The sequence below is a fragment of the Balaenoptera physalus genome (genome assembly GCF_965194825.1).
Source record: "Balaenoptera physalus genome assembly, chromosome: 1".
Taxonomy (NCBI): domain Eukaryota; kingdom Metazoa; phylum Chordata; class Mammalia; order Artiodactyla; family Balaenopteridae; genus Balaenoptera; species Balaenoptera physalus.
In genome coordinates this window covers 162,832,369-162,856,636 of record NC_138882.1, presented here as the reverse complement: position 1 = coordinate 162,856,636, position 24,268 = coordinate 162,832,369, and the positions used below count along the sequence as shown (strand labels likewise).

The 24,268-nt window shown below is 39.6% G+C and overlaps 1 protein-coding gene across 9 annotated transcripts in view; it reads right to left on the bottom strand.

Annotated features, from left to right (window-relative positions):
* Window positions 1-24,268, bottom strand: part of SCMH1 (Scm polycomb group protein homolog 1) — a 198,017-nt gene that overhangs the window by 152,837 nt on the left and 20,912 nt on the right. The gene's annotated exons all lie outside the window — the stretch shown is intronic.

The following is a 24,268-nucleotide window of genomic DNA, read 5'->3' as shown; positions in this document are numbered from 1 at the left end:
CCAATGGAATAGAGAGCTCTGAAATAAACCCTAATATATACGGTCAAATGATTTTTGACAAAGGTGCCAACACCATTCAATGGGAAAAGGATACTCTTTTCAACAAATGATGCTAGGAAAACTGGATACCCTCATGCTAAAGAATGAAGATGAACCTTTACCTTACACCATATATAAAAATTAACTCAAAATGCATCAAAGACCAAAACTTAAGAGCTAAAATTATAAACCTCTTAGAAGAAAACATAGAGGAGAATCTTCATGACACTGGATTTGGCAATGATTCTGGAATGTGACATCTAAATCACAGGCAACAAAAGAAAAAAGATAAATCGGACTTCATCAAAATGAAAAACAATTTGTGCATCAAAGGGCACTATCACATGGATGAAAAGAAAAACTACAGAATGGGAGAAAATATTGGCAAATCGTTTATCTGATAAGGGACTAATATCTAGAATTTATAAAGAACTCCTACAATTCAATAACAAAAAAACCTCAAACAACCCAGCTGAAAAATGGGCAAAGGACCTGAAGAGATATTTCTCCATTTATCTATACAGACGGCCAATAAGCACATGAAAAGATACTCAACATCATCAATCATTAGGGAAGTGCAAGTGAAAGTCACAATGAGATACCACTTCACACCCATTGGGATGATTGGGATGGTTATTATGAAGAAAAAAAAAAGAAAAATCATAAGTGTCGGCAAGGATGTGGAGAAATTAGAGCCCTTGTGAATTGCTAGTGGGACTAAAAAATGGTGCAGCTGCTGTGGAAAACTTTAAAAAGTTAAAAATAGAATTACCTTGCGAACAAGCTACTACCCAGACATCACTGGATCGTTTTTTTCAAGAGGGTAGATAGAATGGAATCCAGCAAGGAACCAGAACCTGTGCTATCAACGTCAGTCATGAGTGAAATTGCAGGTTGCCCTCCGTCTCCTATTGCTGACGATCCTTCAGCTCTACCATCTCCCCTGTCCTCTCCCTCCTCCAGTCGGTAACTCTTCTTGCCTGTTCACTTGATGCCAGCCCCTGTATGCCAGCTGTTATGCTGTACTACTGTACTTTTCAAGGTTCTGAAGGTGACCATTCTCTTGCTGTAATGCCTGGGCACCACACTTTTTACCACCCATCAACACTTCTACTGCAGAGTGTCTGCATGTCATTGCTTGTGGAGTCGTGAGGCTTGATCCTCCAGGCCCATATTCCCTGGTAGGCTGGATTCGTCTGCCTTCAAAGATTTCTGCCCTTTCAAGCATTCCAGAATTTGCCTGTGTTTCAATGGTGCCTCACATTATGGAATCCTTTTACTCTCAACATTATTAGGGTCTATCTTAGGGACAACTGGTCCAATCCAATTTCCTTTTGACCCGCGGTGCTATTTTATATTTCCCAGTGCTTTCAATGAAGCTTCAAGTAGACCTAAACTCCTGGCTTCTAACTAGCCATGAATCACACAATTGTTCATTGTTTGTTATTTGTGAGAAAATGACAGTAATTAGTAGAAAATAAAAAAAAAAAAAATAGAATTACCATATGACCCAGTAACTCCACTCCTAGGTATATACCCAAAAGAATTGAAAACAGGGACTAAAACAGATACCTGTACACTAATGTTCATAGCAGCATTATTCACAATAGCGAAAGGGTATAAAAAATCCAAGTGTCCACCAATAAATGAATAAATAAAAAAAATGCGGCACACACATAAAATGGAATACTATTCAGCCATAAAAAGGAATAAAATTCTGATACATGCTACAACATGGATCAATCTTGAAAATATTATGCTAAGTGAAATAAGCCAAATACAAAAGGATAACTACTCTCTGATTTCACTTATACTTGACAACCAGAATAGGGAAATTCATAGAGAAAGTAAGTAGAACAGAGGTTACCAGGGGCTGGGCAGAGGGGGGAATGATTTAATGTGTACAGAGTTTCTGTTTGAAATGATGAAAAAATCCTGGAGTTGGACAGCAGTGAAGGCTATACATCACTGTAAATGTACTTAATGCCTTAAAATGGTTAAAATGATAAATTTTATGTTATATATATTTTAACACAATTATAATTAAAAAAAAAAACAAGCAACAGGTGGATCTGCATCAGGGTTTGACAGCTCCATTCAACCATCTCACAACAGGAACACAAACAGCTTCACAGGGACTTTCAAGAAACTAAGTCTTTGAGTCACAGCATTCCCTTTCCTGGGTGGTCCTAGATGGAACCTGCTATCAATTTTCTTTATGACCTCCCATTTAGCATGTTTCCAAGCTAGACTATCTTCTGATAAACACATCCTTTTATTTGGATAATGTTACTCTCTCTATATAGCATGTAGTACAGATGGGCTCTGGATTTGAATATCAACTCTGTCACTAGCTATGTAAACTTGAACAAGTTACTAAATGTCTCTGGCCCTCAATTTCTGTATCTTTATTTTTTAATTTATTTTCTAAATTATTTATTTATTTATTTATTTGGCTGTGTCGGGTCTTAGTTGCGGCACGTGGGATCTTCATTGCCACATGTGGGATCTTTTTTTGCGGCACACGGGCTTCTCTCTACTTGTAGTGCACAGGCTCTGGAGCACGCGGGTCAGTAGTTGTGGCACGCAAGTTCTCTAGTTGTGGCGCGTGGGCTCTAGAGTGCACAGGCTTAGCTGCCCCGTGGTATGTGGGATCCTAGTTCCCCGACCAGGGATTGAACCTGCGTCCCCTGCACTGGAAGGAGGATTCTTAACCACTGGACCAGCAGGGAAGTCCCAATTTCTGTATCTTTAAAGCAAAAGTAGTAGTGTCTACTCCAAAGGCTTTGTGAAGGTTAAATTACATTCTCTATGTTAATGAATTAATATAAATAAGTGTCAACAGACAGAAATTACTTCCCCACTTCCCTAACTCTTCCCAGTATTACTGATCACTGATGAAATCATAGTCAGTTCTCTGTCTCTTGGCTACATTGGCATCCATACAATCATCACCACAACTCTCTGTAACTTGGAGGCTTGCTAGTATCTCTATCAGAAACCTTCTCTCAAAGGCCAACATCCAAAAGAACAAAAACAAATGTAGACAAATTTTTCTGCCTACCTCACAAACCTCTCCTAGAGGAGTCTGCCCTCCCTGAGGGCAGGTAGGCTTACTTTATATCCCACGTATTACCTAGCAGAAAAAAAGAACTTTATCAATTTTTAAAATTGAATTTTCAACAATTCTAAGTTTTTTATAACAGGATCTTACATAAATATCCAAATATACAAGTTCTATTTCTATACTTGTATTACAAAAACAATAAGGTAAAAACAGTAAGTATGGTTCTCTGTCAGTGATAAGAACCTAAGCAAAATATATAAGGTGTTACAGGGTGTGGTAGTGACCATTTCAAAGCCTGCTACACTATGGTGGGCTTATATTAAAAGTGCCAGAAATAACAGAATAAGTTCAATATCCCACCATGAAAAAATACAATAATAAAGCTGATCTACCAGATAAAATCATATTACACAAATCAGAAAAATCTCCATTTAATTTTCATTTAAAAGCAAAATATCAAATCACCTAAAGATCAGAAAATAGCATCAAATCAAACTTCATATTCCTGACTTATTTCTAGACCACAGTGGTCAGACATTCAATTTCACCTTGTCTGAATGACCTAAACTCCTTCAACTACGCCAATTAGAACTGCCATCAGTAAATATTTATTAAACACGCCTAGGTATAAAATTGGAATTAGGAGACAGAACCATAACAGAACAAAGAAACTGAACGGTTAGGAAAAAAAATGGAACCGTCATAGGAGAAGGGAACCAACTATGTGATAGGTTCTGTGCTAAATACTTTAAAAAGAACTTTTTGTTAAAGTATAATATACATACTGAGAAGCACACGCTTCATACAGTAGCCAAGATATGGAAACAACCTAAGTTGATGAATGGATAAAGAAGATGTGGTATATATACACAATGGAATACTACTCAGCCATAAAAAAAAAGAAAACTGGCCATTGTGACAACATAAATGGACCTGGAAGGTATTATGCTAGGTTTGAATAAGTCAGATGGAGAAAGACAGTTACCATGTGATTTTACTCATTATGTGGAATCTAAAAAAACAAAACAAATGAACAAACAAAATAAAACAAAAACAAACTCACAGATACAGAGATCAGATCAGTGGCTACCAGAGGGGAAGCGAGTTGTGGGGGGATGTGTGCAAAATGGCTGAAGGAGGCCAACTGTATGGTGACAAATGGTAACTAGACTTGTAGTGGTAATCAGTTTGTAGTATACATAGCTGTTGAATTATTATGCTGTCCACCTGAAACTCATTATTTTAAAAAAGTAAATAAATCATAAGTATGAAACTCAATGAACTTTTACAATGTGTTTCCAAACCAAGAAAGAGATCATTACTAGCACCAAAAGAAGTACCCCTTTGAGCCCTCTCCCAGTCATTACTCCACCCAAGAGTAAGCACTGTGTGGACTACTATTGTTAGGTTAGTTTTGCCTGTTTTGAACTTTATAGAAATGAAATTATATCTCATGTCCTCTTTTATGTCCACTTTGTTCCACTCAACATTTTGTTTATGAGATCCATCCATGGTGCCCCTACTAAGGCACTTTTGTCTTCATTACTTGATTTAAAGCACCCAACAATTCTGGCATTTCCCATTTAGGTTGGGGAAAAAAAAAAGAGCTGAGGTTCTGAAGTTAAACAAGATTAATTAAAGCATCCAAGGACATACGAGTACTGTATGGAAAGGCTAAAATTAAAGACTAATTTCAAAGTCCATGCTCTCTTTGGTTCCATTAGGCTTGCCTATTATAGTTTAAAAACAACAAGAAATCAATCCCTTCCCTAGTTTACTTTTCATAGGCCATATTATAGAGGGAAGTTTGGCAAACAGTCAAGTACTACGCAATGTAAGAAATTATTATTAGCACAAGAAAAGAGTTCCCTAGGGCAGTGGCTTTCAAACCTTTCTGATTGTGACCCACAGACTTAAATCCAGGAGTTTTTACAACAATCAATATGCATTGCTAAAAACCTTACATCTTGCAAAATTATGCACTAAACATGGGCTTGTGGTTAAAACAGGGTTAGGAATATGCTACTAGAAGCCCATGAAAATTTGTATCCTTTATACATATACACACATACCCCACAAGGATTTCAGTCACTAAGAAATGGTTAAATTGGACCCAAAAAACTAAACAGAAGGAAGAAGGGTATAATCCACTTTAGGATAATTTCTAATTAAAATGATTTTTTAAAATAAAGTTTTAATGTGTAATGGAACAAACCTGTAGCAATCCAGAACACTCAGCTTCTAAGAGGGACTTAATTCTCCAAGTTTTTCTAGAGTGAAGATTTGAACGCATGTCACCATCTGCAGACAGGAGCCACTCAATAAAAGCTTTTCATAGCGACAAAATTAAAACTTGAGGTCAGACTCATATGGCTTTGGGGACTGATAAGAGACTATTAACCTGTTTATTATTTTTTATCTATTCACACTGCCCAAGCAGACCTTTGAGAGATGTCTATGCTACACAGTACCAGAGATCTCAAGATCAACTTTATTCTGTTAGAGTGTAATAGGATAGAGTCCTACACAGGAAACTAACTCCTGAGACGTAGAGACCTGAGAATAGAGTAAATCCTCACTGCTTAAGCCACAGAGACAGGTACATAAAGTAATTTGGGCTCATTAACAGAGCAGTATCTATAAACCATTCTGTAAGTCCCGCTCCCCCCCCACCAAAGTCTCAGGTTCTTATCCTAAAAAAGTGAGTTATGAATCCTTGACATTATCCAGGATCTTGTAGGAATCTGATAGAATTACAAACTTGGGGCAAATACGGTTTCTCTGTACCAAGAAACTGAGATGCAACTTAGACCTAAACTTGGCCTGGTTCATTCTGTCACTGAGTAGTCACTTCCTCAGGGCTTCAAATTCTTCACTTTAAAACCAAAAGATAAGAACTCAGGTAGGTCCCATGTTTACTACAAACTAGCTGCAAGCCTCTGTTTCTTCATCAACCACCTCTACAAGTGTGTGATTTTATGGTTTCATAGAAAATCCTATTGCTATTACAGTAACGGAAATTTATCAAATGAGATCAGCTGTCTTCCTGTGAGCTACTCAGGCAATTGTCCTGACACCCATATCTGGCTGGGAAACAGAGACAACTTTCTTCATGGTAATAGCAAGGTTAGACAATACAAAGGGGCTTCCAGGGAAATGTGTCTTATGTGAATCCGAAACAGCAACCTCAGGAAAGGGCTCTCTTCTCTAGAAAACTGACTTGACTGAGAGGGCATGGAATAATCTTTGAGATAGGTATTAAGCTAAGGCATATCGGATTAAAAAAAATTATTTGGGGGTGATACAGAAAGAATATATAATACGCATTCTAAACAGCTAAGGCAGAAGAGTGGTACCACTTGCTAGCAGTCACTCAGCATTTACTAGAAACCTTCTTCATGCTAATTCCTGAGAATAACACCTTTTAAAGCAAGTCAGAAAATGTTTGTATATAACCACAGAATCAGCAGGAACCAAGAGGCACGAGAAGAAAAAAACATGTCCAGTTTCACTTCAGAGACAGAAATTTATGGTTGTTTAGCTTTCTGAGTTTTTTTTTTTTTTTTTTTTTTTTTTTAAATCCCGGAAATTTAGCTTTTAGGACACAAGATGCCTTTCTCAACTTCCTCAGCTTTTGACCCAGCACTCATCCCTTAATTAAAATCTACTTTAATTCTTCTTCATTTTAAGTCTCTGGGGTTCACTAGACCAGGATTAGTGGTACATGTTATTTCAGAGAACAATTTTATACGCTAGTATTAGTTAAGAGAACTCCAGAAATTTATTTCATCGAAATCACTGATAGGTGTTGAACCTGTGCGATACTCTTTAACATACAGCAGTGACTCATAACTTTTTCCCCCCCGACATATCTGAAGAATACAAAACCCTCCTATCAGTGAGGGCAGGCTCATTAAAGGCACTGATTTTCAGCAAAAGGTAGGAGACAGGATTAATTTGACGGGGAGGAAGGCTCCACTGGGTGAAGGTGTTTTGGAATCTCCAGGGGTATTTGTGTAATTAGAAAAAACATTTCCCCCAGTCTATATTCCACTGCTCTTCCCCCTGACCCAGGGTCTAGAGCACTGCCATCCAACAGAAATATAACTGAAGCCACTCATGTCATTTTAAGTTTTCTAGTAGTCACATTTTAAAAAGTAAAAAAAGGACGATGAAAATAATTTTAATAATGCATTCTATTTAACCCAGTATATTGAAATATTATCACTTCAGCTGGTAATCATTATAAAAATCAATGGAAATACTTTACATTCTTTTTAATATTGTCTTCATAATCTGGTGTGTATTTACGATTACAGCTTATCTCAATTCAGATGCTAAATTTTCATCAGAAATACTTGATGTGTATTTAAATTTCATAAAACTTACAGTTGAAAAGAAAATTCATACACTCAAGTTTCTCAAAACATACTTTAAAGTTTTCCAATAACTGTATGGAGGATGTTTTAAAATTTAATTAAAATTAAATAAAATTTATAATTCAGTAATTCAGTTACACTAACCATGTGGCTATTGTGTTAGACAACCCATATCTAGAGGAAATAAATAATAAAAGTAAACATTAAGTACTATGTGCCAAGCATTGTTCTAAGCACTTCACTTGTGTTAAGTTGTTCGATACTCACAATCCTTATGTAGGTACTATTATTATCTTCATTTTATTGATAAGGAAACCAGTGTAGAGAAATGTCTTATAACCCGAAGTTACACAGTTAGTAAATGGTGGCGGTGGGATTCACAGCAAAGTAATTTGGTCCATTTTTTGTCTCTGAGGCATAGGGTTTTTCCAGGAAAACTGAGCTATTTATATTTAGTATGCCCTAGGAGTAAATGCAATCTTTGCATATGTTTGGTTAGGGACTCTCAGCACTGGCTGATTTTCTCCATTATATGGCCCTATTTTGATTACATGTTAATATGAATTAGATCATGTCATTCCCTTGCTTAAAATCTTTCAAACGCTCTCCACAGCAGCACTTAAAAGGAAGTCCAAGCACCTTATCCTGACCCACATAATCCTACATGATCTGACCCCACCTCTACTGCCTCCACTCCTACAGCTCTCACGGTTCACTTTGCTCCAGCCGGCTGACCTCTGCTCCTGATGCAGGCCTCTCCTTACTACCTTAGGGCCTGTACACTGCCTGGAATGCACCACCCGTATTCACAGGGCTGGCATCTTATCATTCAGGTCGAAGTTTAAATGTCACCTCCTCAGAGAACCCTTCCCTGACCACTCAATCTAAAGTAGTCACCCAGACTCTGTCACACCACTCTTAATTCTCCATAGCAGTTAGCACCATTTAGTATTTTCCTTGTCTATTTATTTGTCTCATCCACTGGGGCCTTGTCTGTGTTATTTATTCAGCACTATATCCTAGCACTTGGAATACTGCCTGGTATACAGGAGGCACTCAATAAGTATTTTTGAATGAAATGAATGAAAGCTAGTCGTTAAGAAAAAAAAAAAGGCATAAAATTTAAAAATTACATGACCAGAAAGTGACTACTTTCTGAATTTAAAAAACATATTTGGATGGTTTGTAATTAAAACTCATAGTTGATTTCTGAAAGAGAAATTAAGAAAAAAAAATCTCTAAAAATGAAACAAAAACAAGCCGGGTCCTTTAGTATCTGTAAGTCACTCTCAAATCTGACAAGATCATTTACATAAAGGTAATGAGAGGATGTAAGGAATTGATAGACATAATCATGAATATAATTCTCTTTTCAAAGACTTTTCTGAATACAGTCCTCACAGCTTATTAAGGAAATCCACATAACACAATGGCAAATTCTTTCTGATTAAAACTCATTTAAAAGACATGCATTGAGATGACAAAAGAAGATTTTAAAAATATGAGAAAGTATATAGCTACTTAGCAGCATTGTGAAGTAGGGAAGAGTGCCATCAAAGACTCAGAAACTGAAGGATTTCTGTAACCTATAATCAAAATTGAGCTATATACTAGAAAATCAATGCTGAGCACCTCTAACCAAACATAGGTAAAGGACTATATTTACTCCTATAGCACACTAAACAGACCAAGCGTCCCAGGGAGAAAAACCCAAGCTCAGAAACAAGAAATGGGAGTTGATGAAAAGTACTGAGATACCTGAGATTTTAAGACCTGTGTTGGCACCCCACTCTGCACACAAAGGTTCTAGCTGCAATGTTTGCCACTAGGCACAAAATGTACAGTATTTTTAAAAATTAATTTTAAAAGATACTTTAAAAGAAGAGACAAGGACTACTAAAAAGAACCTACTCTAAATGCGACAATAAAAAAGATTAGCTGAAGGCATTCTCAGGAAAATGCAAATGGGATAAGGTTAGAAATGATAGTGCAGGGACTTCCCTGGTGGAGCAGTGGTTAAGAATCTGCCTGCCAATGCAGGGGACATGGGTTCGAGCCCTGGTCCGGGAAGATCCCACATGCCACGGAGCAACTAAGCCCATGCGCCACAACTACCGAGCCTGCACTCTAGAGCCTGCGAGCCACAACGACTGAGCCCACGAGCCACAACTACGGAAGCCCACGCACCTAGAGCCCATGCTCCGCTACGAGAAGCCACAGCAATGAGGAGCCCGCGCACCGTGACGAAGAGTAGCCTCCGCTCTCCGCAACTAGAGAAAGCCCGCGTGCAGCGACGTAGACCCAACACAGCCAAAAGTAAATAAATAAATAAGTAAATAAATTAAAAAAAGAAAAAAAGAAATGATAGTGTAGGAGCACAGATAGTACAGAGAGACCCAAGTAATGAATAAACTTGTAAATAACATTCTTTGTAGGTATAGAACAATGTAAATAGGAGAAATGTAATGTAATTACAAATATTTGAAATGCATTTGCACTCCTGGCCTCCAACCTAGTTTAAAAAACGTCTTCCAGAAAAGTCCTAAAGAATCACTGGAGAAAATTTAATATAGCTGGGTGGTAGAGGGATAGATAAACTGACATGTGATCTTTACAAGCAATGGTAAAATTTAGGGTGTGGACATAAGGTTTTCCATGGCAAAATCCTTTCAAGTTTATCATATGTTTGAAATTTTTCATAAGTTTAAAAAAAAAGAAACCTTAAAACATCTCAAAGAAGCTGCTGTCTCAGAGCTCAACATTGAGCAATAGTGAAAAGGTGGGTAGATTAGAGCAGAGACTGAAGGAATGAATGAACATGATTTTTTTTTTGCACTTTTACATATAATTGCCATTTCATCACAACAAAGCTGAAAGGTAGGTGATATTATCTCCATTACACACACACACACACACACACACACACACACACACACAGAAACACACACACATGCCTCTGAAGCTCAGAGAGTACCGTAAGCAAGTTACTTGGATATAAGTGAATATTAAGCCTGATCAAGCCTGGGATCAAAATATGCATGCAGGTTTAAAAATATCTAACTAAAATCTGAATCTACCTTTATCATCTATTTTCCACAGCTATCTGGAAAGTGACTGTCTCAGCTCTACGTGGAAAAGCACTTTAAATAATAAGAACACGTGAGATACACTTTGTAAAACAGAACAATATATTTTTAAAATTAATTAATTTATTCTATCCTTGGCTGTGTTGGGTCTTTGTTGCTGCACGTGGGCTTTCGCTAGTTGCTGCGAGCGGGGACTATTCTTCGTTGCGGTGTGAGGGCTTCTCTTTGCAGTGGCTTCTCTTGCTGCGGAGCACAGGCTCTAGGTGTGCGGGCTTCAGTAGTTGTAGCACGTGGGCTTCAGCAGTTGTGGCTCTTGGGCTCTAGAACGCAGGCTCGGTAGTTGTGGTGCACGGGTTTAGTTGCTCCGTGGTGTGTGGGATCTTCCCAGACCAGGGCTCGAACCCGTGTCCCTTGCATTGGCAGGTGGACTCTTAACCACTGTGCCACCAGGGAAATCCCACAATATTTTGTATAATATGACTTCCAGCTTCAAAGTCCTTCATAATTTTCAAAGTTAGCTCACTCACAATTATCCTATTTGTATTAGTTATCTGTATACATCTTTTACAGTTCTTTTAGCACTGTGATTTCCTCGAAATTAGGATCCAGATCTGATTCATTTCTACATTCTTTATAACAGTACCTGAAATAGTAGTTTAATGAGTGTTTACTTAAAGAAAGAAGGTGATCCTCACAATAGAGATGCAAGGTAGCAAGGGCACCTATTCACATTATTCTTATTAATAACACTTGAAGAAACAGAGTCAGAGTAAACTCTGATGCTACTTCTCAGCTAAAAAGCTCATTTGTTGAGCTAGGGCTCCAGTCTTTTCCGATTACACCACTGACTAAACAAAGACACTAAGCCTGTTCTCCAATTGAGAGTCTGGCAGGGCATCCAAAGGCAAAAGCTTTAGTTATGTTGTTTTTTTAAATGTTTGGAAAATCCTGGAATGTAGATCTTAATGTGATATAAAATGTTTGTAAACGTTCTGATTTCTTTGTTTTATTGGGACAGAGTGGTAGAAGGAAAGTGAAAATGCTTCTTAAAAATCCTAAACTAGGTTATAAGTTACCCCAAACTCAACAAAAACAGAAGTTGAACTATAACAGCTAACATTTATTTATTTTTTTAAAATAAATCTATTTATTTATTTATGGCTGCGTTGGATCTTCGTTGCTGCGCGCAGGGGCTACTCTTCGTTGTGGTGCGCGAGTTTCTCATTGCAGTGGCTTCTCTTGTTGTGGAACACGGGCTCCAGGCACACGGGCTTCAGTAGTTGTGGCACGTGGGCTCAGTAGTTGTGGCTCATGGGCTCTAGAGTGCAGGCTCAGTAGTTGTGGCACATAGGCTTAGTGGCTCCGCGGCATGTGGGATCTTCCCGGACCAGGGATCGAACCCGTGTCCCCTGCATTGGCAGGCGGGTTCTTAACGACTGCGCCACCAGGGAAGTCCACAGCTAACATTTATACTCAGCTCTTTGGAGCAATTCTACGTATATATGTTATTTCATATGATTTTTCATAATATCCAGCGAGAGATTACTATTATTCCCATTTCACTGATGAGTAAATTTCAGGGTTAGTTTAGAAAGTCAGTAGGTGGTTGAACCGGGACTTGAAACAATCTGGGTCATGCTCTTTGTAGTACACAAGGCGTTACTTGCTTGCACAAAACTAGTCAATAGCCTTCTAATTGGTCTCTCTCTACTTCCATTCCACTGTGTGTATGGCAACCAGAGTAATCCTTCTAAAATAGAAATTCAATTATGTTTCATCCCTGCTTAAAATCCTTCAGTGCGGGCTTCCCTGGTGGCGCAGTGGTTAAGAATCTGCCTGCCAGTGCAGGGGACACGGGTTCGAGCCCTGGTCTGGGAAGATCCCACATGCCGCGGAGCAACTAAGCCCATGAGGCACAACTACTGAGCCTGTGCGTCTGGAGCCTGTGCTCCGCAACGGGAGAGGCCGCGACAGTGAGAGGCCCGCACACCGCGATGAAGAGTGGCCCCCGCTCGCCGCAACTGGAGAAAGCCCTCGCACAGAAATGAAGACCCAACACAGCCAAAAATAAATAAATAAATAAATTTATTAAAAAAAAAAAATCCTTCAATGGACCCATGCAGCCTATAGAATGAAATCCACCAAAGTCCTTGGCATTCCATACATAGGCCCTTCAAACCTAAATCCTTTAACATTTGGCCCCTGACTACTTCTCCAGCCTCATCTACCCATCTTCTCCTCTTTACCTTCTTCCCCTAAGTTATTCTACATGATCTACAGTCCCTCAACTTATCTGCAATGAAATCCCTTTTCCCATTGTACACTCTACTTGTCAACTTACAACTCATCTTTCAAAATTTAACTCAAAAATCAATGAATCTCCTCTTCCTCAGCCTTCTGAGTTCTCTTCCCTAGATAATCATTTCCTCTTCTATGCTATTATTTATATCTGGTTCATACTTACAGCATTTAAATACTGTATTACAATTATTTGTTTACATACTTCTCCCAATTTGATAGTGAAGACCTAAGGGATGCCTTATTCATCTTTGCCTCTGGGGTCTAATACACTGCCTGACAGTAGTAGGCATCAGATACATCTTGTTGGGTTGAATTCAAATATACTCACTTAGAAAGTATACAAGTGATAAAACAGGATTTGGATTTTGCAAAATATATATGTTTCAAAGAAAAAAAAAAGCCTAAAACCCTTTAACTGAACTGTGTATAACAATGGCAGTTGCCCTGAAGGTCCCTGTTAATGCTCTGTGACCCAGCTGGGCCTCCAGAAGGTTCATTACTTTCATATTACGACTGTGGCAATTTATTAATGAGCTCAGTGCAAGCAAAACAAATTGAAATGACAGCTTTGGCAACTAACATCTTTTATTTATCACTAGAGCTAGTCTTTCACTAGCAGTGAGATGCATAAGCCTTCTTCAAGGCAAAACAATATTTATGGGGTATCTTCTAAGAGGCCTACAAACACTGTGATTGGCTAAGGGGAATTCAAGAAAATATAGGTCTTCATTAGGATAGGAAAAGAATGTGTTCTTGAAAAATAACTCAAAACTGAAAAACACAGATGTCCATTAGAAGTAGTGGTAAAGGACTTATTATGCAATTCATCATTTATGCGTCAACTGCCTTTTCAAGGGCTAATTGAAGTGCCATTGCAGCTCTTCTTATTTCACCCTGATGGAGGCAGGTGTTACAACAGTATTCATGAGGAGGAAGCCAAGAGCCAGTACTAGGCATTCTGGCAGAAGGAAGGTCTATAAAACTAAAGCCCTTACCCTTTCAAAAGTGTGTAGTCTTCATGGTACCAAAGGATCCCTACCAACCACTTAAGGCTGCTCTCCTGAGATAAAACAGAGCCAAATCATAAACTGTTAGCATAGCGAAAGTAAACTTTATAGTGCAGCTAGACACAAATATGGTTTAAAAGAGAGAAAGAGAAATAGCAAGAAACCCTGTGGATACAGGGAGATACCATGTACTCACTGTCTTTCACTAATGACTACAGTACCTCCAAATAAAACCCTTGGTTTTGACTTCTTAGGACTGCCATAACAAAGAACCACAAACTGAATGTAATAAACAACAGAAATTTATTCTCTCACTGAGTTAGAGGGCACAAGTCCAAAATCAAGGTGTTGGCCGGGTCATGCTCTCTCTGAAGCCTGCAAGGAAATATCCTTCCTTGCTTCTTCCAGCTTCTGGCATCCCCAGGAAACCAATACAGATTTTGGTACTGATGAGAGTGGGGTGCTGCTCTAACAAATAATTAAAAATGAAGTGGCTTTGGAACTGGATAATGAGTAGAGACTTGACAGGAAAAAAAACTAAATTGCCTTAAAGAGATGGAAATATGAACATTAAAGGTGCTTTTAAATGAGGCCTTAGAAGGAAATGAGGAACATGTTATTGGACACTGGAGGAAAGGTAGTTCTTGCTATAAAGTGGCAGAAAATTTGAATTGTGTTCAGCCATTGGGTGAACTTATAACTGATGAACTTGGATATTTAACTGAGGAGATTTCTAAGCAAAGTGTTGAAATGTGGCTTAGTTTCTCTTTGGTTTTTATGAATATGAGAAGAGGTAAATTGAGGATTGAACTGTTAAGCAAAAAGGAACCACACTTGATGATTTGGAAAATTCTCTGCCTATCCAAACAGCATGCTCTGGAAACAGGGCCAAGGGTACGGCTGGATCATCATTTGCCTGACTCTAGCACACAATCAAACACCTCAGAAGCTAGGAACAGAGACATGGTTATCCAGGAAAGATCTGTGGAGGACCCTCTTGTCAGATGGTTTGGACACCAGTAAATTGCATGGGAGACTTACAAGGTTTTTGAGAATTTTGTATCAGCAGAAGTGCTGCCAGCCTGGACTGAAAGGAAGAGAGATGGACTGAAAGGAACAGATATGGAATGAAATGAAGACTAACAACAAGGGCAGAGCCACAGATGCAGATGCCTGGGCCAATGGGACCTTCTTGGGTTAAAAGGGTGGGCCTGCCCACGCAGGCCAGAGGACAGAGCACTGAGCCACAGAGGATTATTCCCAGGCCTTGAAGTCTAATGGAGTTAGCGCTGTTGGGTTGTGAATTTGCTTTAGACTAGTGATCCTTTTATTCCTTCCATGTCCTCACTTTTGTAATAGAAATATCTTTCCTAAGCCTGTCCTACCATTGTATCTTGGAAGCAGATAACTTGTGTTCTAGATTTCACAGGTCCACAGATGGAGAGGAATTTTGTCCCAGGATGAACCATAGCAGAGTCTCACCCATACCTGATTTAGATGATTTAGAAGATGAGATTTGAGACTTTTTGAGTTGATTATATTTAGGTGAGTTCTGGACTTGGATTGTATGCTGGAGTGGGTTAAGACTTTGGGGGATATTGGGATGGGGTGAATGTATTTTGCACAAAAGAACATGAATTTTGAGGGGCCAGAGGGTAGACAGTTATGGGTTGAGTTATGTTCTCCAAACTGTATACTCCTGGTATCTGTGAATGTGACCTTATTTGGAAATAGGGTCTTTGTAGATATAATCAACTTAAATGAGGTCATTAGGGTGGGCCCTAATCCAATATGACCGGGGTCCCTATAAGAGAAAGAAAACACCGTGTGAAGACAGACATACTCAGAGAGAACACCATGTGGCAAAAGAGGCAGAGATCAGAGTGATGCAGCTGCAAGCCAAGGACTGACAGCCACTACCAGAAACTAGGAAGAGGCAAGTAAAGATTCTACCTAGTCTCAGAGGGAGCATGGCCCAGTTAACACCTTGATTTTGGAGTGCTACCCTTCGGACTGTGAGAGAATAAATTGCCACCTAATTTGTGATACAATTTGTTACAGCAGCCCTAAGAATCTAAAACACCCCTTAATAGTAGCTAATATATATTCAAGACTTACTATGTACTGTGTAAAGTGCTTTACACTGATGATCACATTTAATCTTTATCATGACCTCATGAGGTAAAGAAATAAAATAACCTTCTGGAGACAGGAATCAGCCAGTGCTGGTGGGGGCTGAGTGCTAAAGCACGTTAAAACAGCGGATCCCTGGACAGGACCACTGTTGGCTGCGTGGATACAACAAAGGGAATGGGAGTGAGGGGCTCTGTGGCTGGGAATGGCCCTAGAGGAAACGTGGTCTGCCTAGGAAACACACCATTGTTGAGCGGTGTGCAAGGGGCGGAGCCACCACTGGCCCCTCACGCCAGCCCCTGCCTCTGCGGGCACTGGGAGGGACTCCCACCAAAGTGAGCACGCCCCAGTCTGTTACAACTGCCTGCTGGGCCCTGCAGGCAATTCGTGCACATCCCAGTTGTGGCTGCCATACCCCTCTCTGGCCTGAGGGAGTAAGTGTGCCCCTATCAGCCGCTGCTTCCTCCTGCCTGGGCGGGGAACTGTCCTGAGAGTGGCGCACACACAGAGGTGGGGCGTAAACCAAAAGTAAGGCAGTGCGACTAAGGAAGAGGAACTTCTTTCTGTGCAGCTGCACAAGCCATGGATTAAATCCCTGAGATCGTGATCGGCTTGGTAAATCCTGTGTCTGTGGAATACCTGAACAGACAACAGAGCATTCCCACAACTGAGATGGGTCTAGCCTTAGCAGCAGTGCACTTTGGGGGCAAGAACACACGGGAGCTGGGCCAGGTCAGAGTCTGAGCTGGCCCCACAGGGCCCACAGCAGGTCCAGAGACCTGCTTAGAGGTCTTGGAGGGCCTCCGGGGGAGGCGGGGATTGGCTGTGGCTCACTGTGGGAGCAAGGCCACTGACAGAGGAGGCCCCAGGAAAATATTCCTATTACTCTGATTCTTTTTTTGTCTCTTTTGTTTTGTTCAGTTGATGGTATTGTTGTTTTTATTATTTATTATTTTTTTAATATATATATTTTTTGTTTTTCTACTTTTACTTTACTTTTTTTTGCTGTTTTGTGTTTTTTTCTTGTTTTTGTTCTGTTTTTTATTTTATTTTCCTTTTTCTTGATTGTTTCCATGTGTTTATTTTGTTTGCTTTGTTTGCTTTCTGTTTTTGTTTTATTTTTCTTTTTTTTGTTTTTGTTAGTTTAGTCCTTATTGATTGTTCTCATTTTTAAATTCTTTTCATTCTTTGTTCTCTTGTGTTTGTTTGTTTGTTTGTTTCCTGTCTGCTTCTTTATTTGTTTCCGTTAGTTTGGTTTTGTTGTTATCATTTGTCTTGGATATGGTGTGTCTGCTTTCTTTCTTTTTTTTTTTTGTGCATGTTGTGTTGTTGTTGTAGTTTGTTTGTTTTTGTTTTTGCTATTTGTCTTGGGTTTTGTTTGTTTTCTTTTTTCTTTTTTTCCTGTTTCTTTTCTTTCTTTTTTCCCTGGCCATGCAGTGTGGCTTGTGGGCTCTCAGTTCCCTGGCCAAGGCTTGGGCCTGGGCCTCCAGGGTGGGAGCGCCAAATCCAGGATGCTGGACTGCCAGAGAATTCCTGGGCCCAGGAAATATTAATCGGTGTGTACTCTCCCAGAGGTATCCATCTCGACACCAAGACCTGGTTCCACCCAACTGCCTGCAGGCTCCAGTGCTGGACACCTCATGCCGAACAACCAGCAAGACAGGAACACAGCCCCACCCATCAGCAGACATGCTGCCTAAAGCCATACTAAGCTCACAGACACCCCAAAACACACCACCTGACGCAGCCCTGCCCAATCCGAGGGAAAAGACTCAGCTCCACCCACCAGAGCGCAGGCACCAGTCCCTCCCACCAGGAAGTCCACACAAGCCCCTGGACCAACCTCACCCACCAGGGACAGACAACGGAAGCAAAAGGAACTATGACCCTGCAGCCCATGGAAAGGAGACCATAAACGCAGTAAATTAGACAAAAGGAGATGACAGAGAAATATGTTGCAGGCAAGGTAAAACCCACAAGATCAAATAAATGAAGAGGAAATAGGCAATCTACCTGAAAAAGAATTCAGAGTAATGATAGTAAAGATGATCCAAGATCTTGGAAACAGAATGGAGGCACGGATCAAGAAGATACAAGAAATGTTTAACAAGGACCTAGAAGAACTAAAGACAAACAATCAGTGATGAACAACACAACAACTGAAATGAAAAATACACTAGAAGGAATCAATAGCAGAATAACTGAGGCAGAAGAACAGATAAGTGAGCTGGAAGATAGAATGGTGGAAATAACTGCCACGGAGCAGAATAAAGACAGAAGAATGAAAAGAAATGAGGACAGTCTCAGAGACCTCTGGGACAACATTAAACACACCAACATTCAAATTATAGGGGTCCCAGAAGAAGAAGAGACAGGGAAAGGGCCGGAGAAAATATTTGAAGAGATTATAGTTGAAAACTTCACTAACATGGTAAAGGAAATAGTCAATCAAGTCCAGGAAGCGCAGAGAGTCCCATACAGGATAAACCCAAGGAGAAACATGCCAAGACATATATTAATCAAACTAATACAAATTAAATGCCAAGAAAAAAATATTAAAAGCAGCAAGGGAAAAGCAAAAAATAACATACTGGGTTGGCCAAAAAGTTCATTCAGGTTTTTCTGTAACATCTTATGGAAAAATCCAAATGGACTTTTTGGCCAACCCAGTACAAGGGAATCCCCATAAGGTTATCAGTTAATTTTTCAGCAGAAACTCTGCAGGCCAGAAAGGAGTGGCAGGACATATTTAAAGCAATGAAAGGGAAAAACCTGCAGCCAAGATTACTCTACCCAAGAAGTATCTCATTCAGATTCGATGGAGAAATCAAAAGCTTTACAGACAAGCAAAAGCTAAGAGAATTCAGCACCACCAAACCAGCTTTACAACAACTGCTAAAGGAGCTTCTCTAGGTGGGAAACACAAGAGAAGAAAAAGACCTACAAAAACAAAACAAAAGCAATTAAGAAAATGATAACCGGAACATATTGATAATTACCTTAAATGTAAATGGATTAAATGATCCAACCAAAAGACACAGACTGGCAGAATGGATACAAAAACAAGACCAGTATATATGTTGCCTACAAGAGACCCACTTCAGACCTAGGGACACATACAGACTGAAAGTGAGGGTATGCAAAAAGATATTCTATGCAAATGGAAATCAAAAGAAAGCTAGAGTAGCAATACTCATATCAGACAAAATAGACTTTAAAATAAAGACTGTCGGGACTTCCCTGGTGGCACAGTGGTTAAGAATCCACCTGCCAGTGCAGGGGACATGGGTCTGATCTCTGGTCTGGGAAAATCCCACATGCTGTGGAGCAACTGAGCCCATGTGGCACAACTACTGAGCCTGCGCTCTAGAGCCCGCGAGTCACAGCTACTGAAGCCCTCACGCCCCAGAGCCCGTGCGCCGCAACTACTGAAGCCCATGCGCTCTAGGACCCATGTGCTGTAAGTACTGAAGCCCGCGCACCTAGAGCCGGTGCTCCACAACAAGAGAAGCCACCGCAATGAGAAGCCTGCGCACCGCAATGAAGAGGAGTCCCTGTTTGCCACAACTAGAGAAAGCCCGCATGCAGCAACAAAGATCCAACACAGCCAAAAAATAAATACAAAAATAGAGACTGTTACAAGAGACAAAGAAGGACACTACATAATGATCAAGGGATCGATACAAGAAGAAGATATAACAGTTGTAAATATTTATGCACCCAACATAGGAGCACTTCAACACATAAGGCAAGTGCTAACAGCCGTAAAAGGGGAAATCAACAGTAACACAATAATAGTGGGGGATTTTTAACACTCCACTTACACCAATGGATAGATCATCCAGACAGAAAATAAATAAGGAAACATAAGCCTTAAATGACACATTACACCAGATAGACTTAATTGATATTTATAGGACATTCCATCCGAAAGCAGCCGAATACACTTTCTTCTCAAGTGTACACAGAACATTCTCCAGGATAGATCACATCTTGGGTCACAAATCAAGCCTCAGTAAATTTAAGAAAATTGAAATCATATCAAGCATCTTTTCTGACCACAATACTATCAGATTAGAAATCATTTATAGGAAAAAAAAAAACCTGTTAACACAAACACATGGAGGCTAAACAATATGCTACTAAATAACCAAGAGATCACTGAAGAAATCAAAGAGGAAATAAAAAAAATACCTAGACACAAATGACAATGAAAACCTATGCAATGCAGCAAAAGCAGTTCTAAGAGGGAAGTTTATAGCAATACAATCCTACCTCAAGAAACAAGAAACATCTCAAATAAACAACCTAACCTTACACCGAAAGCAACCAGGGAAAGAAGAACAAAAAACCCCCAAAGTTAGTAAAAATAATCAAAAAGATCAGAGCAGAAATGAATGAAATAGAAACAAAGAAAGAGTGCAGAACACTCTGGCATAAATTGCAGCAGGATCTTTTTTGACCCACCTCCTAGAGTAATGAAAATAAAAACAAAAATAAACAAATGGGACCTAATGAAACTTCAAAGCTTTTGCACAGCAAAGGAAACCATGAACAAGACAAAAAGACAACCCTCAGAATGGGAGAAAATATTTGCAAATGAAGCAACTGACAAAGGATTAATCTCCAAAATATACAAACAGCTCATGCAGCTCAATAACAAAAAAACAAACGACCCAATCAAAAACTGGGCAGAAGACCTAAACAGACATTTCTCCAAAGAAGACAAACAGATGGCCAACAAACACATGAAAAGATGCTAGACATCACTAATTATTAGAGAAACGCAAATCAAAACTACAATGCGGTATCACCTCACACTGGTCATAATGGCCATCATCAAAAAATCTACAAACAATAAATGCTGGAGAGGGTGTGGAGAAAAGGGAACCTTCTTGCACTGTTGGTGGGTATGTAAATTGATACAGCCACTATGGAGAACAGTACGGAGGTTCCTTAAAAAACTAAAAATAGAACTACCATATGATCCAGCAATCCCACTACTGGGCATATACCCAGAGAAAACCATAATTCAAAAAGACTCATGCACCTCAATGTTCACTGCAGAACTATTTACAACAGCCAGGACATGGAAGCAACCTAAATGTCCATCAACAGAGGAATGGGTAAAGAAGATGTGGTATACATATACAATGGAATATTACTCAGCCATAAAAAGGAACGAAATTGGGTCATTTGTAGAGACATGGATGGACTTAGAGACTGTCATACAGAGTGAAGTAAGTCAGAAAGAGAAAAACAAATATCGTATATTAACGCATATATGTGGAATCTAGAAAAATGGTGTAGATCATCTTATTTGCAAAGCAGAAATAGAGACAAAGACATAGAGAACAAGCGTATGGATACCAAGGGGGAAGGTGGCAGGGGGATGAATTGGGAGATTGGGATTGACATATATACACTATTGACACTATGTATAAAATAGATAACTAATGAGAACCTACTGTATAGCACAGGGAACTCTACTCCATGTTCTGTGGTGACCTAAATGGGAAGGAAATAAAAAAAAAGATGGATATATGTATACATATAGCTGATTCACTTTGCTGTACAGTAGAAACTAATACAACGTTGTAAAGCGACTACACTCCAATAAAACTTAATAAAATAACCTTCTACTACACTATTCCTAACTACTATGCTAAACTTTCTTTTATATGCCAGCTGCTGTATAATAAGGAACTTGTCTAGTCTTTGTCCTAGGTTCCTAGCAAAGAGCTTCTAAAATCCCTGGAATTTTCCAAGTGATAGGAGTATCTTTGTTATTCATTAGCCCCTTGGACACATGTGAGTTTATGCTAAAGAGATCGCTCAGGATGGGGGCTGGTTGCCAGAAACACCAACCACGCAGGCCTACATAATGAAACCCCAGCCAAAATCGAACACTGAAGCTCGGTGGAGTGAGCTAATTAGTAAACACATCAATGTGCCAGGAGGGTGATGTGCCCTGATTCTACGGAGAGAGGACAGGGAAGCTCTGTGTTCAGGACTCACCCAGACCTTGCCCTATGTGTCTCTTAATTTGGCTGTTCCTGATTTGCATCCTTTACAATAAACCTGTAATCCTAAGAATGGCACTTTCCTGAGTCCTGGGAGTTGTTCTAGTAAATCACTGAACCTGAGAGGGGTCACAGGAACCTGCCAGATTTGTAGCCAATTGGTTGGAAGTGTAGGTGGCCTGAGGATCACACCTGAGGCTGGCATCTGAAGTGGGGGCAGTCTTTTGGGGATCATGTTCCCTTAAACCCACTGATGGTAGTACAGATGATAGGAATAGATGAATAACCTTAAGCTTGCAGCATTAAATCAAAGAGATATACCTACATATGGCTTTAGGAAACATTATTTGCATCATCCTGACATATCTTACTTGGAAATATGAAGGGGAGAGAGAGGGAATGAGAGAAGGAAGGAAGAAGGATGGGAGGAAGGGAGGGAGGGGGAAAGAGAGGGAAGAAAGAAAGGAAAGTGAAGGGAAGAGGGGATAGAGAAAGAATGAAAGAAAGAAAAAGACAAAGATATTGTTTAAGTGTAAAACAACTGCTTTGAGTGACTTAGTGCTTTGTCCTAACAATGGGCAATAAATGTTATAAAGTGATGCTAGCGGAGACAGGCAAGGAAAGATTCTTTTGCAAAAGTTAAACAAAAACAAATACTGGATTTCCTCAAAATTTTAGATTTTATAGCCATATAGTTAGAGCTATATAAGCATCTTTAATTTCATATAGGAAAAAAAACCCCTTAAACAAGTATTGTCATACTAATTCTCCATGACACAAAGCTTCTTAGGAATGCACCTACGATATTACAGCAAAAGAGACTCTTCTAAAACCCATCACAGAGCTAAGGGGGAAGACAGCATTATGCCAAGGAACACTGCAGAGGTAATGCTTAGAAAATCCAGACAGCTGACACCTAGAAGACTTTTTTAACATGGGCATTAGGGTCCAAACATCTAGGCTGATGCGTTTGGGGGCAGAGTTGTCACTTCTGGGAAGGGGTAATTCAAACACTTAAGTGTACTGGGCGGGTAATCTAAACAGAAAGTGAGAATGGGGACCAAGGTTGCACAATGGGACTTTATGACTCAGCCATTTTCCAAAGGACATTTCTGTTGAGATGAAGAATCACTTATTCATAACAACAGACTAGTAGAGAAAACTAGAGATCCTGATCCACAGCTAATCTAGTCCAATCACACAATTTATCCCTAAATTTTATAATGTCTTTTATGAATCTGAATTTTTTGAGAATTAGTCTTAAATTCTATAAGGAAAAATAGTGAAAGGTTTTTTTTTTAATTTTAAAAATTTTATTTATTTATTTATTTATTTTTGGCTGCATTGGGTCTTTGTTGCTGCACGCCGGCTTTCTCTAGTTGCGGCGAGTGGGGGCTACTCCTCGTTGTGGCACACAGGCTTCTCATTGCAGTGTCTTCTCTTGCTGCAGAGCACGGGCTATAGGTGTGTGGGCTTCATTAGTTATGGCATGTGGGCTCAGCAGTTGTGGCTCGCGGGCTCTAAAGCGCAGGCTCAGTAGTTGTGGTGCACAGGCTTAGCTGCTCCACAGCATGTGGGATCTTCCCGGAGCAGGGATAGAACCCGTGTGCCCTGCATTGGCAGGCGGATTCTTAACCACTGTGCCACCAGAGAAGCCCCAGTGAAAGGTTTTGAAATGGCATGTTCTATCAATAGAAGGATGGAGGCTTCCAGATTCTCTGATCCTACAGAAATGTGTTACTTGGTCTATCTCTGACTAGGCAATTTTACAAGTTTGTTGTAAACTGATAGCTTTGCTGAAAATTGATATTAATGGAAATAATTCCTGTCCACTGAAATGCAAACTGTGTACAAGGAATTCAATTGATATTGCTCTATGAATATTGAGCACTGTTGCATTTGTTTGTAAACTAATTTCAGAATACCCTGACTATAAATATGTGGTACTTTGAGTCCTCTTTTGAACCATTTTTTGTACTCTTTCTGTTTACTACATTAACTAATGAGTTAAATAAAATTTTTGTTCATTTTGTATTTTGTGTGAGTCATGATTTTACCTCCCCCCCAACCCTTTTACCAACCTCTCCCCATTTCTTCCACCCTCCAGCCCCTAGCAACCACCATTTTACTCTGTTTCTAAGAGTTCAATTTTTTTTAAGAGTCCACATACTCTTAAAATACACCACGCAGTATTTGTCTTTCTCTGTCTGACTTATTTCACCTAGCATAATGC